This window comes from Rhinoderma darwinii, assembly GCF_050947455.1.
Source record: "Rhinoderma darwinii isolate aRhiDar2 chromosome 5 unlocalized genomic scaffold, aRhiDar2.hap1 SUPER_5_unloc_45, whole genome shotgun sequence".
NCBI lineage: Eukaryota > Metazoa > Chordata > Amphibia > Anura > Rhinodermatidae > Rhinoderma > Rhinoderma darwinii.
In genome coordinates, this window is record NW_027461804.1 from 442266 (window position 1) to 456844 (window position 14579).

Sequence of the window (14579 nt, forward strand, 5' to 3'; positions counted from 1 at the left end):
TGATTGATTGATTGATTGATTGATTGATTGATTGATGCAGCACAACAGTCAAATAGTGGAGTGGAGTAGGGGAACAGCAAACAGCCAATAAAGCAGCCCGCCCGCTCGCCTGCCCGCCACAATGGACCTACCTGTGTACACTAGATGGATGTGATGGAATGTACTGTCGTCCCTACATTTCAAGAAGAAGTAAGAATTGCAGTTGCAACAAAGCCTTGCTTGCCTACAAAGAGAGCAGCAATTTGGATTTGTTACTATGTTACCTAGAAGAATAACAAACTGTGCAAGGATGGAGGTTGTAGGAGCAAGGAGAAGTTGTCTGTAAAGTTGGTGGATGCCTATTTTCCATTTTGCAGTCCCTTGTCTCCCTCTTGTGGCCTCCTGGAGGCAACTAGCTGTGCAAAAAAAAGACAGCCTGGCGGCCGGCTGTTGCAGTGTTGCCCTCTCAGGCAACACTGAGTGACTGACTGAGCCTCACCGTCTTATATAAAGTTCAGACGGAACTTTGCACGTGTCATAGTGGAGCCCTCAGGATTCCAGAGCCAGCTTTCTGACATCATAATGGGGCCTCAGAGATAAAAGCCTGGGCCCAGGCAGTGTTGGTCAGTGCTGCTCAGCAGGCAGCACTGGACTGGACTGGATTACAGCTGATACAAGGTGTGAAGGAACAAGGGGTGGCTGTGGGCATGCACTTGCTGCCGCTGCCAGTGTTTATCTGCATGGCAGCAGGGCATTTGGGCGTTGCCAGGAAGGCGTTTTTATGTAGATTCCTCCTCTTTCAGCACTGCATTGTGGTGCAAGCAAAAGAAGCAAATCCTGTCTGGCTTCCTCTCCGGCCTTTATTCACCTCCCGTGTAGCTGTGAGTGTGTGAGCCTGCAGGGCCCCATGGAATTGCCTAGAAGTAGGCTGAATCGCTGCAAGGGCTGAACAGCAGTATCGGGCAGGCTCGGGCAACGCGCGGCCCGTTCGGGTTATCGCTTCTCGGCCTTTTGGCTAAGATCAAGTGTAGTATCTGTTCTTATCAGTTTAATATCTGATACGTCCCCTATCTGGGGACCATATATTAAATGGATTTTTAGAACAGGGAGATGGAAATAGAGCTTGCTCTGTCCACTCCACGCATTGACCTGGTATTGCAGTATTTCCAGGACCGGTGCACCCTTTCCTTATGTGTTGACTAAAAGCAGATTCCAAAAGTGTTTTTTGTCTTTGCTATTGTTTCTGTCTTTCTGAAGGGATCTCCCCTTTTAATCCCATTATTTCAACACCTGTTGGACAATGCATGAGTGATAATGAGCTCATTGATTAAATGCAATTAATGAATAGATTGCCACCTCTTGTTGTGTGTCGTCTGTGTTTCTGTGTTTCCGGCATTTCACATTGGAACACCTCATTCACCTTCCTTGTCTTCTCTCCGCCCTCCCTTTTAGGTAAGTTAAAGAGCTGCACCTGAGCCAGCCACTGATTGATTGATTGATTGATTGATTGATTGATTGATTGATTGATTGATTGATGCAGCACAACAGTCAAATAGTGGAGTGGAGTAGGGGAACAGCAAACAGCCAATAAAGCAGCCCGCCCGCTCGCCTGCCCGCCACAATGGACCTACCTGTGTACACTAGATGGATGTGATGGAATGTACTGTCGTCCCTACATTTCAAGAAGAAGTAAGAATTGCAGTTGCAACAAAGCCTTGCTTGCCTACAAAGAGAGCAGCAATTTGGATTTGTTACTATGTTACCTAGAAGAATAACAAACTGTGCAAGGATGGAGGTTGTAGGAGCAAGGAGAAGTTGTCTGTAAAGTTGGTGGATGCCTATTTTCCATTTTGCAGTCCCTTGTCTCCCTCTTGTGGCCTCCTGGAGGCAACTAGCTGTGCAAAAAAAAGACAGCCTGGCGGCCGGCTGTTGCAGTGTTGCCCTCTCAGGCAACACTGAGTGACTGACTGAGCCTCACCGTCTTATATAAAGTTCAGACGGAACTTTGCACGTGTCATAGTGGAGCCCTCAGGATTCCAGAGCCAGCTTTCTGACATCATAATGGGGCCTCAGAGATAAAAGCCTGGGCCCAGGCAGTGTTGGTCAGTGCTGCTCAGCAGGCAGCACTGGACTGGACTGGATTACAGCTGATACAAGGTGTGAAGGAACAAGGGGTGGCTGTGGGCATGCACTTGCTGCCGCTGCCAGTGTTTATCTGCATGGCAGCAGGGCATTTGGGCGTTGCCAGGAAGGCGTTTTTATGTAGATTCCTCCTCTTTCAGCACTGCATTGTGGTGCAAGCAAAAGAAGCAAATCCTGTCTGGCTTCCTCTCCGGCCTTTATTCACCTCCCGTGTAGCTGTGAGTGTGTGAGCCTGCAGGGCCCCATGGAATTGCCTAGAAGTAGGCTGAATCGCTGCAAGGGCTGAACAGCAGTATCGGGCAGGCTCTGGCAACGCGCGGCCCGTTCGGGTTATCGCTTCTCGGCCTTTTGGCTAAGATCAAGTGTAGTATCTGTTCTTATCAGTTTAATATCTGATACGTCCCCTATCTGGGGACCATATATTAAATGGATTTTTAGAACAGGGAGATGGAAAAAGAGCTTGCTCTGTCCACTCCACGCATTGACCTGGTATTGCAGTATTTCCAGGACCGGTGCACCCTTTCCTTATGTGTTGACTAAAAGCAGATTCCAAAAGTGTTTTTTGTCTTTGCTATTGTTTCTGTCTTTCTGAAGGGATCTCCCCTTTTAATTCCATTATTTCAACACCTGTTGGACAATGCATGAGTGATAATGAGCTCATTGATTAAATGCAATTAATGAATAGATTGCCACCTCTTGTTGTGTGTCGTCTGTGTTTCTGTGTTTCCGGCATTTCACATTGGAACACCTCATTCACCTTCCTTGTCTTCTCTCCGCCCTCCCTTTTAGGTAAGTTAAAGAGCTGCACCTGAGCCAGCCACTGATTGATTGATTGATTGATTGATTGATTGATTGATTGATTGATTGATGCAGCACAACAGTCAAATAGTGGAGTGGAGTAGGGGAACAGCAAACAGCCAATAAAGCAGCCCGCCCGCTCGCCTGCCCGCCACAATGGACCTACCTGTGTACACTAGATGGATGTGATGGAATGTACTGTCGTCCCTACATTTCAAGAAGAAGTAAGAATTGCAGTTGCAACAAAGCCTTGCTTGCCTACAAAGAGAGCAGCAATTTGGATTTGTTACTATGTTACCTAGAAGAATAACAAACTGTGCAAGGATGGAGGTTGTAGGAGCAAGGAGAAGTTGTCTGTAAAGTTGGTGGATGCCTATTTTCCATTTTGCAGTCCCTTGTCTCCCTCTTGTGGCCTCCTGGAGGCAACTAGCTGTGCAAAAAAAAGACAGCCTGGCGGCCGGCTGTTGCAGTGTTGCCCTCTCAGGCAACACTGAGTGACTGACTGAGCCTCACCGTCTTATATAAAGTTCAGACGGAACTTTGCACGTGTCATAGTGGAGCCCTCAGGATTCCAGAGCCAGCTTTCTGACATCATAATGGGGCCTCAGAGATAAAAGCCTGGGCCCAGGCAGTGTTGGTCAGTGCTGCTCAGCAGGCAGCACTGGACTGGACTGGATTACAGCTGATACAAGGTGTGAAGGAACAAGGGGTGGCTGTGGGCATGCACTTGCTGCCGCTGCCAGTGTTTATCTGCATGGCAGCAGGGCATTTGGGCGTTGCCAGGAAGGCGTTTTTATGTAGATTCCTCCTCTTTCAGCACTGCATTGTGGTGCAAGCAAAAGAAGCAAATCCTGTCTGGCTTCCTCTCCGGCCTTTATTCACCTCCCGTGTAGCTGTGAGTGTGTGAGCCTGCAGGGCCCCATGGAATTGCCTAGAAGTAGGCTGAATCGCTGCAAGGGCTGAACAGCAGTATCGGGCAGGCTCGGGCAACGCGCGGCCCGTTCGGGTTATCGCTTCTCGGCCTTTTGGCTAAGATCAAGTGTAGTATCTGTTCTTATCAGTTTAATATCTGATACGTCCCCTATCTGGGGACCATATATTAAATGGATTTTTAGAACAGGGAGATGGAAATAGAGCTTGCTCTGTCCACTCCACGCATTGACCTGGTATTGCAGTATTTCCAGGACCGGTGCACCCTTTCCTTATGTGTTGACTAAAAGCAGATTCCAAAAGTGTTTTTTGTCTTTGCTATTGTTTCTGTCTTTCTGAAGGGATCTCCCCTTTTAATCCCATTATTTCAACACCTGTTGGACAATGCATGACCTTCCTAAGTAGAGTCGTGTGTTAATGAACCTTCCCTTACCCATCTTATCCCTCCACCCCCACCTTTAGGAAAGACACGTGACACCGAGGTTGGATGTGAAATGGCCACAGCAGCCGTTTATTAATTTCACAGTTTTATCAAAACAATTTAAATCCGAAACATTCGGATAACTATTTAGGAATCCACCAGAGAATTCCTCCTAATAATTCACTTGACCCAACATGGGTCAGAATCGTACATAACAATTTAACGTTAACATTAACCCGAGCAGAGGAAGTCCTTGAAGCCCCTTCAGATGTTCCTTTTTAAGAACACACCGAATTAGCCATCTGCAAACCACCAATTACCTCCAGCCGTAAACCAGCTCGGAAGCACCGTTCACCTCTGCAGATGGCTCCAACCACTAGAAGTCCACTTCAAGGGGATAACACCCGATGAAGCCCTCAAGTGATATACCGACCACTAGAAGTCCACTTCAAGGGGATAACACCCGATGAAGCCCTCAAGTGATATACCGACCACTAGAAGTCCACTTCAAAGGGATAACACCCGATGAAGCCTTCAAGTGATATACCTTCTACCAGAAGACCACTTCAAAGGGATAACACCCGATGAAGTCTTCAACCATGTACCTTTTTTGGGGGACGCATACCCCCGATGCGACCCCCCCACCATTTTGTACTGACTGGCCTCAAGGACTCCCCCCGCCAGCTGCCATGACAACAGAACCTACTCCGGGAAAAAAGGAAAAACATGTTAAATAAGCACACAAAACAAAGACAACACTCATAAACGGACGTACATAAAGCCCCACAGGGGTAACAAACAAAGGGCGGGAGGGTGGGAGCTTGTCTCTCCCTGTGTTACTCCTCCCGCTGCTTCCGGCTCAATGCCGCAAACAGCGGGAAGCTCAGCAACGGCCCCCTGACTCCTCCTTGTCCCTCCTCCACCTCCTCCTAACTCTCCCTCCAACTCTCCCTTACCTATTAACCCTTTCCCTACCAGTGAGGTCATGGAGGCTTCCCCTTAAGCCCTGCAGGCTGCGTCCAGCCTCTTCTTGACCTTCCTAAGTAGAGTCGTGTGTTAATGAACCTTCCCTTACCCATCTTATCCCTCCACCCCCACCTTTAGGAAAGACACGTGACACCGAGGTTGGATGTGAAATGGCCACAGCAGCCGTTTATTAATTTCACAGTTTTATCAAAACAATTTAAATCCGAAACATTCGGATAACTATTTAGGAATCCACCAGAGAATTCCTCCTAATAATTCACTTGACCCAACATGGGTCAGAATCGTACATAACAATTTAACGTTAACATTAACCCGAGCAGAGGAAGTCCTTGAAGCCCCTTCAGATGTTCCTTTTTAAGAACACACCGAATTAGCCATCTGCAAACCACCAATTACCTCCAGCCGTAAACCAGCTCGGAAGCACCGTTCACCTCTGCAGATGGCTCCAACCACTAGAAGTCCACTTCAAGGGGATAACACCCGATGAAGCCCTCAAGTGATATACCGACCACTAGAAGTCCACTTCAAGGGGATAACACCCGATGAAGCCCTCAAGTGATATACCGACCACTAGAAGTCCACTTCAAAGGGATAACACCCGATGAAGCCTTCAAGTGATATACCTTCTACCAGAAGACCACTTCAAAGGGATAACACCCGATGAAGTCTTCAACCATGTACCTTTTTTGGGGGACGCATACCCCCGATGCGACCCCCCCACCATTTTGTACTGACTGGCCTCAAGGACTCCCCCCGCCACAGCGAAACAGGCCTTGACCACCTTAAGCCTGTGAGTTCCGCCACACCACCACCGCCCTTTCTATTCCTTCTGCTATCGCCAAGCTCCAAAGATCAATGCCAACCTCGGTCAGATGAACCCCATCACCCCTCCAGAAGTTCCCCACTCCTGACTCCAAATCCCTGTGCCGCACACAAATGCCCCCGATTTTTGCTACGAAACGGGACACCGCCCGATTAACTTTTAATGCGAGCCTTATTGACTCTTTCACTGACCTAGCCAACCGCCAATGTTTCCTCGGGACTATGTCCGACCACACTATCACCAACTTGGGATAAGAAACCCACAAACCCAACATATCGTGTTTGATATCCCGCACCAACTCACGCAAGGGGCAGACTCCCAAGTCATCCCCACCCACGTGCAACACTAAGACCTCCGGAACCCTATCAAGCCGGGCCTATGTCTGGAAATCTGCCAACCCCCTGCTCCATGACATACCTCTAAATCCCAGCCAATGCACAACCGCATCCTGTCGCGGAATGCGCAACTGGCGACCGTCCGGGCACGTACGAATGACCCAGTGCACGTACGAATGACCCAGCAACCACACCAAACACGGAGGCGAATCTGAAATGGAAAACAATTAGACACTGCCATACAAAACATTTTTTAAGCGTTAACCACAACCTCATAACAAATGGAGCGGACATAGGACTTAACTCAGTTGGACTCCCAACGACCAATGCGCCGCACCCCTTCATCATCCAACCCCCAGCGCCCCGCTGCAGTTGCTGCGCCAATCCTGAAGGAATGAGATGAATATGAGCCCGCCGCGACACCAACCGCCGTCAGACATTCCTTAAATACATCTCCAAACTGAAACCTGGACAAAACGACCCGTCCACATGGCGTAACAAAGGCAAATCTGGAGACCCCGCTTGCGGCTTAAAAAACCCCGCATGCACTCTACTGGGCACATAACCGACCCCGGGAGGGCGAACAAAACTATCAGCTTACCCTTCCCTACTTGGCTAAGCAAAGCAAACGACACAGGCCTTCTACTATCCGCCTCCCCTCTACCTCGGCCCAACCCCTTCAAAGCCTGTAGCACCAAAAATTCCTTAGATACATCTTGAAAGCCTCGTAACTTGAAACCAAACGCCACCGCAGATATGAACCGGTTCACCTTTGCCACTGAAAACCCCGCCTCCCAGGCGTCCCCTAACCAGTACAAAAGTGCCACCAACCTGTCTCTATCCGTATTGACGTCACCCAACTCTCTTACCCACTCCTCCCACTGCCTCCAACAAGCAGAATAAGCACTCCACGTCGTGCGCGCCAAAGACCTTTGTATCAGTTGTTCTACGGGACCGAGACCAGATCCCAAAGATGTTCCGGACAAGCCAAACCGAGACGTTCCGCTCCCAGTGCCAATTGCCGAAACCGGTCCCACTGCGAGCGAGAAAGAGCATCAGCGATGCAATTCCGTACCCCCGGCACATGCACCGCCACCACCCACGCGTTCAACGACAAACATACCAACACTAAATGTCGCAACAATTGAACTACAGGAGGAGAGGACGCCGTGATGTTATTAATGGCCAGCACCACCCCCATGTTGTCGCAGTAAAAAACAAAACGAACCTTCTTATCCCTGACCCTGTCCCCCCAAATGGTTGCCGGCACCACGATGGGGAACAGCTCGAGCAGGGCCAGATTCCGCGTGAGTCCGCTGGACACCCAACTAGCCGGCAATTGACCTGCGCACCACGGACCTCCCCCGTAAGCTCCAAAACCGCCCGCCCCAGCCGCATCCGTAAAATTATTCAAATCACTCGCACTCCCGCCGTTGCCGCTGCCAACCGTCTACCAAACACCCTCCCCATTGGCCTAATCCGGCAGGCGAAATTCAACTTCCCCAGCAGCGACTGAAGCTCCCGCAGCGTCATTTTCTTCAGTCTACAAGCCCGCCGTACCTCCAGCCTCAAAGCACCCAGCTTATCCGCAGGGAGACGACACTCCATTGCCACCGAATCTATTTCAATTCCCAAAAAACAAATCGTCGCTACTGGGCCCTCCGTTTTTTCTGGCGCCAAAGGGATCCCAAAATCCCTCGCAACCTTCTGTAGTGCATAAAGCAAATTACCGCAAACCGGCGAACCCCCCGGGCCAACGCACAAGAAATCATCTAAGTAATGGATCAACGAGTCGACCCCGGATACTCCCCTCGCTACCCACTCCACGAAGCTACTAAACGCCTCGAAGTACGCACAAGAAAGGGAACGCCCCATCGGAAGGCACCGATCCACATAAAAGGCCCCATTCCAAAGACAGCCCCAACAGCCGTTGGCTTTCTGGATGAACTGGCAACAACCTGAACGCCGCCTCGATTTCGGTTTTTGCTAGCAGCGCGCCCGGGCCCGCAGCCCGCACCAACCCCACCGCCTCATCGAATGAGGTATAGGCTACGGAGCACAACTCGTGATCTATCCCGTCGTTTACCGACGAACCCTTGGGATACGATAAGTGTTGAATTAAACGAAATTTTACGGGCTCACGCTTAGGAACAATACCCAACGGGGACACAACTAAATCTTTTACTGGCGACTCAACAAAAGGCCCTGACATGCGACCCAACGAAACTTCTTTTAACAATTTGTCCGACACGACCTTGGCATGCGAGTAAGCCGATTTTAAATTCCTCCGCGTAACCGGAACCTCATAAGGAGGCGGGGAATAACGAAACCAACACGAAAACCCTCGTAAAGCAACTTAGCCGCCGCCCTGTCCGGATACTCATTTAGATAAGGGGCCATCTTTTCCCCCCTCACCGGTGACACCCCCTTGACCAGCCGCGGAGGACTGGTTCCCTGACCTCCTTTTCCGCATACATTTCGCCGCCCCGTGTGATGCACCATTACACTCCGAACACACGTGCTTGAACTTGCACGTGGCCCCGAACTTGCACTGGCCTTCATTAAATTGCCAGCAAAACCCTGCCTTTCCCCCGCCGCCTTGTCCAACCTGACTAGACTGGCCTCCTTGGCCGGCGCTCCCGGGGAAGGACTGCCTAACCGGAGCCGTAACCCGTAACCAGAGAGCAATATCCTTCTGGTCCCACCGAATCGCCGGCCGAACCGCTTTTCGCTGACGGAATTGCTCGTCGTATCGCAGCCACGCCTGGCCCCCATACGCCCTATGAGCCTCCCCAATAGCATCAAAATAACAAAACAACGCCGAACAATTTTTCGGCGCCTTTTCCCCTATCACACTGGCTAATATGGCGAACGCCTGCGACCAATTAACGAACGTCTGCGGGATAAGCCTATACCGCCGCCGTTCCTCCTCGTCCTTTTTACTCTCGTCCCGCTTGCTCTTATCCAAATTAAATTTAGCGAGCGGCAAGAGAGAAAAAATCTCTACATATTCGTCCTTCCAGATCCGCTCACGCACCTCCTGCTTTAAATGCGCCCCCAACGGACCTTCGAAACACACATACACCTCCCCACGAGCACGATCATCCATACGCACCCGATCGCCATCTTTTTGCGCCTCGGTCTGTACCGACACCGCGACCGCCTCTCTAACCGCCGTTACGGGCCGCGCTTGTAACAATCCCCCTTCCCTGGGACCCTCCCAAACTACCGCCGGGGACACTTCCGTGACTACCGGCGCCACCGCCCTATCTAGGCGCCCGACCAGCTCTCTCAAGCAACCCACTAAGTCTGCCAAACCCGCGCCATCGCGCCCGCCCGCGCCACTACCGGCCACCGATGCGACGCTAGCAGCCCCCCCGCCGATACCCGACATAAAAATCGCTGAATATGACAATGATGGAGTTATACACTCACCGGGCTGCACAGGCGCTGTGTTCCCGTCAGCCGGACCATCCTGACCTCGACGATACACGTCCAGTTCACCTTCCTCCAGCTCTTCTCTCGCCGACGACTGTCCATCCAAACGACATCTTCGGAACGGGGATGAGGACGCGCTGACCGATGGGCCGGCAACCTGCCGCCCGACCGCCGGGACCCAGACTTCCGACCGGACCTGTTGCCTCGACGTCGCTGCAGATCTAGACGTCCGTCTCGCTGATCCTGAAGAAGCCTGCCCCCTGGCCGGAACATCACCAGGCGGGGCGGCCGTACCTTGTCCTCCGAATCTTCCATCCGATGGGGGAGGGGTGACAGGGAGCCCGGCCTGCGACTCCCTGCTTACCGCCGGACCCCGTCGCGGCTTGGGATTCCTGCCAGGACGCAGGGCCTGGGAAGGGGCGGTCCTCCCAGCTGCCTGGCCTGCAGCGTCCGAGATCGGGCTCCCTCTGCGACGCCGTGTCCGCGGGACTGCCTCAGGACTGAGGCGCTCTGGAGGTCGGGACCGCCGGGAGGGACGGGTCGACCCGGCCTGAGTCGCCGTCACCCCCGGCAACGCTCTCAGCCTGCTCCGAGCAGGAGCGGTTGTTGCCGACTCCCCCCCCGCCGCCATAGTAATGCTAGTAAGGGGGCCGGGGGAGGGGAGCCTGTCCCCTGCAACAGACCCCGAACGCCGGGCCTGGCGTGGCGAAACGGCGTCCGGGATCCTAGTTAATGCAGCCACGGTCTCCTCAAGCCATCCGGGACCGTGGTGCACATCAGCGGCACGCAGCCGCTCTAATAATACGGCCTCCGACATTGTTATAAGCGCGGGCAACGGGGAGCTTGTCTCTCCCTGTGTTACTCCTCCCGCTGCTTCCGGCTCAATGCCGCAAACAGCGGGAAGCTCAGCAACGGCCCCCTGACTCCTCCTTGTCCCTCCTCCACCTCCTCCTAACTCTCCCTCCAACTCTCCCTTACCTATTAACCCTTTCCCTACCAGTGAGGTCATGGAGGCTTCCCCTTAAGCCCTGCAGGCTGCGTCCAGCCTCTTCTTGAGTGATAATGAGCTCATTGATTAAATGCAATTAATGAATAGATTGCCACCTCTTGTTGTGTGTCGTCTGTGTTTCTGTGTTTCCGGCATTTCACATTGGAACACCTCATTCACCTTCCTTGTCTTCTCTCCGCCCTCCCTTTTAGGTAAGTTAAAGAGCTGCACCTGAGCCAGCCACTGATTGATTGATTGATTGATTGATTGATTGATTGATTGATTGATTGATTGATTGATTGATTGATTGATGCAGCACAACAGTCAAATAGTGGAGTGGAGTAGGGGAACAGCAAACAGCCAATAAAGCAGCCCGCCCGCTCGCCTGCCCGCCACAATGGACCTACCTGTGTACACTAGATGGATGTGATGGAATGTACTGTCGTCCCTACATTTCAAGAAGAAGTAAGAATTGCAGTTGCAACAAAGCCTTGCTTGCCTACAAAGAGAGCAGCAATTTGGATTTGTTACTATGTTACCTAGAAGAATAACAAACTGTGCAAGGATGGAGGTTGTAGGAGCAAGGAGAAGTTGTCTGTAAAGTTGGTGGATGCCTATTTTCCATTTTGCAGTCCCTTGTCTCCCTCTTGTGGCCTCCTGGAGGCAACTAGCTGTGCAAAAAAAAGACAGCCTGGCGGCCGGCTGTTGCAGTGTTGCCCTCTCAGGCAACACTGAGTGACTGACTGAGCCTCACCGTCTTATATAAAGTTCAGACGGAACTTTGCACGTGTCATAGTGGAGCCCTCAGGATTCCAGAGCCAGCTTTCTGACATCATAATGGGGCCTCAGAGATAAAAGCCTGGGCCCAGGCAGTGTTGGTCAGTGCTGCTCAGCAGGCAGCACTGGACTGGACTGGATTACAGCTGATACAAGGTGTGAAGGAACAAGGGGTGGCTGTGGGCATGCACTTGCTGCCGCTGCCAGTGTTTATCTGCATGGCAGCAGGGCATTTGGGCGTTGCCAGGAAGGCGTTTTTATGTAGATTCCTCCTCTTTCAGCACTGCATTGTGGTGCAAGCAAAAGAAGCAAATCCTGTCTGGCTTCCTCTCCGGCCTTTATTCACCTCCCGTGTAGCTGTGAGTGTGTGAGCCTGCAGGGCCCCATGGAATTGCCTAGAAGTAGGCTGAATCGCTGCAAGGGCTGAACAGCAGTATCGGGCAGGCTCGGGCAACGCGCGGCCCGTTCGGGTTATCGCTTCTCGGCCTTTTGGCTAAGATCAAGTGTAGTATCTGTTCTTATCAGTTTAATATCTGATACGTCCCCTATCTGGGGACCATATATTAAATGGATTTTTAGAACAGGGAGATGGAAATAGAGCTTGCTCTGTCCACTCCACGCATTGACCTGGTATTGCAGTATTTCCAGGACCGGTGCACCCTTTCCTTATGTGTTGACTAAAAGCAGATTCCAAAAGTGTTTTTTGTCTTTGCTATTGTTTCTGTCTTTCTGAAGGGATCTCCCCTTTTAATCCCATTATTTCAACACCTGTTGGACAATGCATGAGTGATAATGAGCTCATTGATTAAATGCAATTAATGAATAGATTGCCACCTCTTGTTGTGTGTCGTCTGTGTTTCTGTGTTTCCGGCATTTCACATTGGAACACCTCATTCACCTTCCTTGTCTTCTCTCCGCCCTCCCTTTTAGGTAAGTTAAAGAGCTGCACCTGAGCCAGCCACTGATTGATTGATTGATTGATTGATTGATTGATTGATTGATTGATTGATGCAGCACAACAGTCAAATAGTGGAGTGGAGTAGGGGAACAGCAAACAGCCAATAAAGCAGCCCGCCCGCTCGCCTGCCCGCCACAATGGACCTACCTGTGTACACTAGATGGATGTGATGGAATGTACTGTCGTCCCTACATTTCAAGAAGAAGTAAGAATTGCAGTTGCAACAAAGCCTTGCTTGCCTACAAAGAGAGCAGCAATTTGGATTTGTTACTATGTTACCTAGAAGAATAACAAACTGTGCAAGGATGGAGGTTGTAGGAGCAAGGAGAAGTTGTCTGTAAAGTTGGTGGATGCCTATTTTCCATTTTGCAGTCCCTTGTCTCCCTCTTGTGGCCTCCTGGAGGCAACTAGCTGTGCAAAAAAAAGACAGCCTGGCGGCCGGCTGTTGCAGTGTTGCCCTCTCAGGCAACACTGAGTGACTGACTGAGCCTCACCGTCTTATATAAAGTTCAGACGGAACTTTGCACGTGTCATAGTGGAGCCCTCAGGATTCCAGAGCCAGCTTTCTGACATCATAATGGGGCCTCAGAGATAAAAGCCTGGGCCCAGGCAGTGTTGGTCAGTGCTGCTCAGCAGGCAGCACTGGACTGGACTGGATTACAGCTGATACAAGGTGTGAAGGAACAAGGGGTGGCTGTGGGCATGCACTTGCTGCCGCTGCCAGTGTTTATCTGCATGGCAGCAGGGCATTTGGGCGTTGCCAGGAAGGCGTTTTTATGTAGATTCCTCCTCTTTCAGCACTGCATTGTGGTGCAAGCAAAAGAAGCAAATCCTGTCTGGCTTCCTCTCCGGCCTTTATTCACCTCCCGTGTAGCTGTGAGTGTGTGAGCCTGCAGGGCCCCATGGAATTGCCTAGAAGTAGGCTGAATCGCTGCAAGGGCTGAACAGCAGTATCGGGCAGGCTCTGGCAACGCGCGGCCCGTTCGGGTTATCGCTTCTCGGCCTTTTGGCTAAGATCAAGTGTAGTATCTGTTCTTATCAGTTTAATATCTGATACGTCCCCTATCTGGGGACCATATATTAAATGGATTTTTAGAACAGGGAGATGGAAATAGAGCTTGCTCTGTCCACTCCACGCATTGACCTGGTATTGCAGTATTTCCAGGACCGGTGCACCCTTTCCTTATGTGTTGACTAAAAGCAGATTCCAAAAGTGTTTTTTGTCTTTGCTATTGTTTCTGTCTTTCTGAAGGGATCTCCCCTTTTAATCCCATTATTTCAACACCTGTTGGACAATGCATGAGTGATAATGAGCTCATTGATTAAATGCAATTAATGAATAGATTGCCACCTCTTGTTGTGTGTCGTCTGTGTTTCTGTGTTTCCGGCATTTCACATTGGAACACCTCATTCACCTTCCTTGTCTTCTCTCCGCCCTCCCTTTTAGGTAAGTTAAAGAGCTGCACCTGAGCCAGCCACTGATTGATTGATTGATTGATTGATTGATTGATTGATTGATTGATGCAGCACAACAGTCAAATAGTGGAGTGGAGTAGGGGAACAGCAAACAGCCAATAAAGCAGCCCGCCCGCTCGCCTGCCCGCCACAATGGACCTACCTGTGTACACTAGATGGATGTGATGGAATGTACTGTCGTCCCTACATTTCAAGAAGAAGTAAGAATTGCAGTTGCAACAAAGCCTTGCTTGCCTACAAAGAGAGCAGCAATTTGGATTTGTTACTATGTTACCTAGAAGAATAACAAACTGTGCAAGGATGGAGGTTGTAGGAGCAAGGAGAAGTTGTCTGTAAAGTTGGTGGATGCCTATTTTCCATTTTGCAGTCCCTTGTCTCCCTCTTGTGGCCTCCTGGAGGCAACTAGCTGTGCAAAAAAAAGACAGCCTGGCGGCCGGCTGTTGCAGTGTTGCCCTCTCAGGCAACACTGAGTGACTGACTGAGCCTCACCGTCTTATATAAAGTTCAGACGGAACTTTGCACGTGTC

The 14579-nt window shown here is 50.9% G+C and overlaps 5 non-coding genes across 5 annotated transcripts; all 5 read left to right on the forward strand.

Moving 5' to 3' along the window:
• The first annotated feature begins 974 nt into the window (after positions 1-974).
• On the forward strand, positions 975-1165 carry LOC142694103 (U2 spliceosomal RNA). Its single transcript, XR_012862375.1, has one exon. It is a non-coding gene; the product is annotated as a U2 spliceosomal RNA (small nuclear RNA).
• Positions 1166-2453: 1288 nt separating this feature from the next.
• LOC142694378 (U2 spliceosomal RNA) lies at positions 2454-2644 on the forward strand. The gene has a single exon (XR_012862623.1). It is a non-coding gene; the product is annotated as a U2 spliceosomal RNA (small nuclear RNA).
• A 1284-nt stretch (positions 2645-3928) lies between these two features.
• LOC142694105 (U2 spliceosomal RNA) lies at positions 3929-4119 on the forward strand. Its single transcript, XR_012862377.1, has one exon. It is a non-coding gene; the product is annotated as a U2 spliceosomal RNA (small nuclear RNA).
• A 7972-nt stretch (positions 4120-12091) lies between these two features.
• LOC142694106 (U2 spliceosomal RNA) lies at positions 12092-12282 on the forward strand. Its single transcript, XR_012862378.1, has one exon. It is a non-coding gene; the product is annotated as a U2 spliceosomal RNA (small nuclear RNA).
• Positions 12283-13566: 1284 nt separating this feature from the next.
• Positions 13567-13757, forward strand: LOC142694107 (U2 spliceosomal RNA). The gene has a single exon (XR_012862379.1). It is a non-coding gene; the product is annotated as a U2 spliceosomal RNA (small nuclear RNA).
• The last annotated feature ends 822 nt before the right edge of the window (positions 13758-14579 follow it).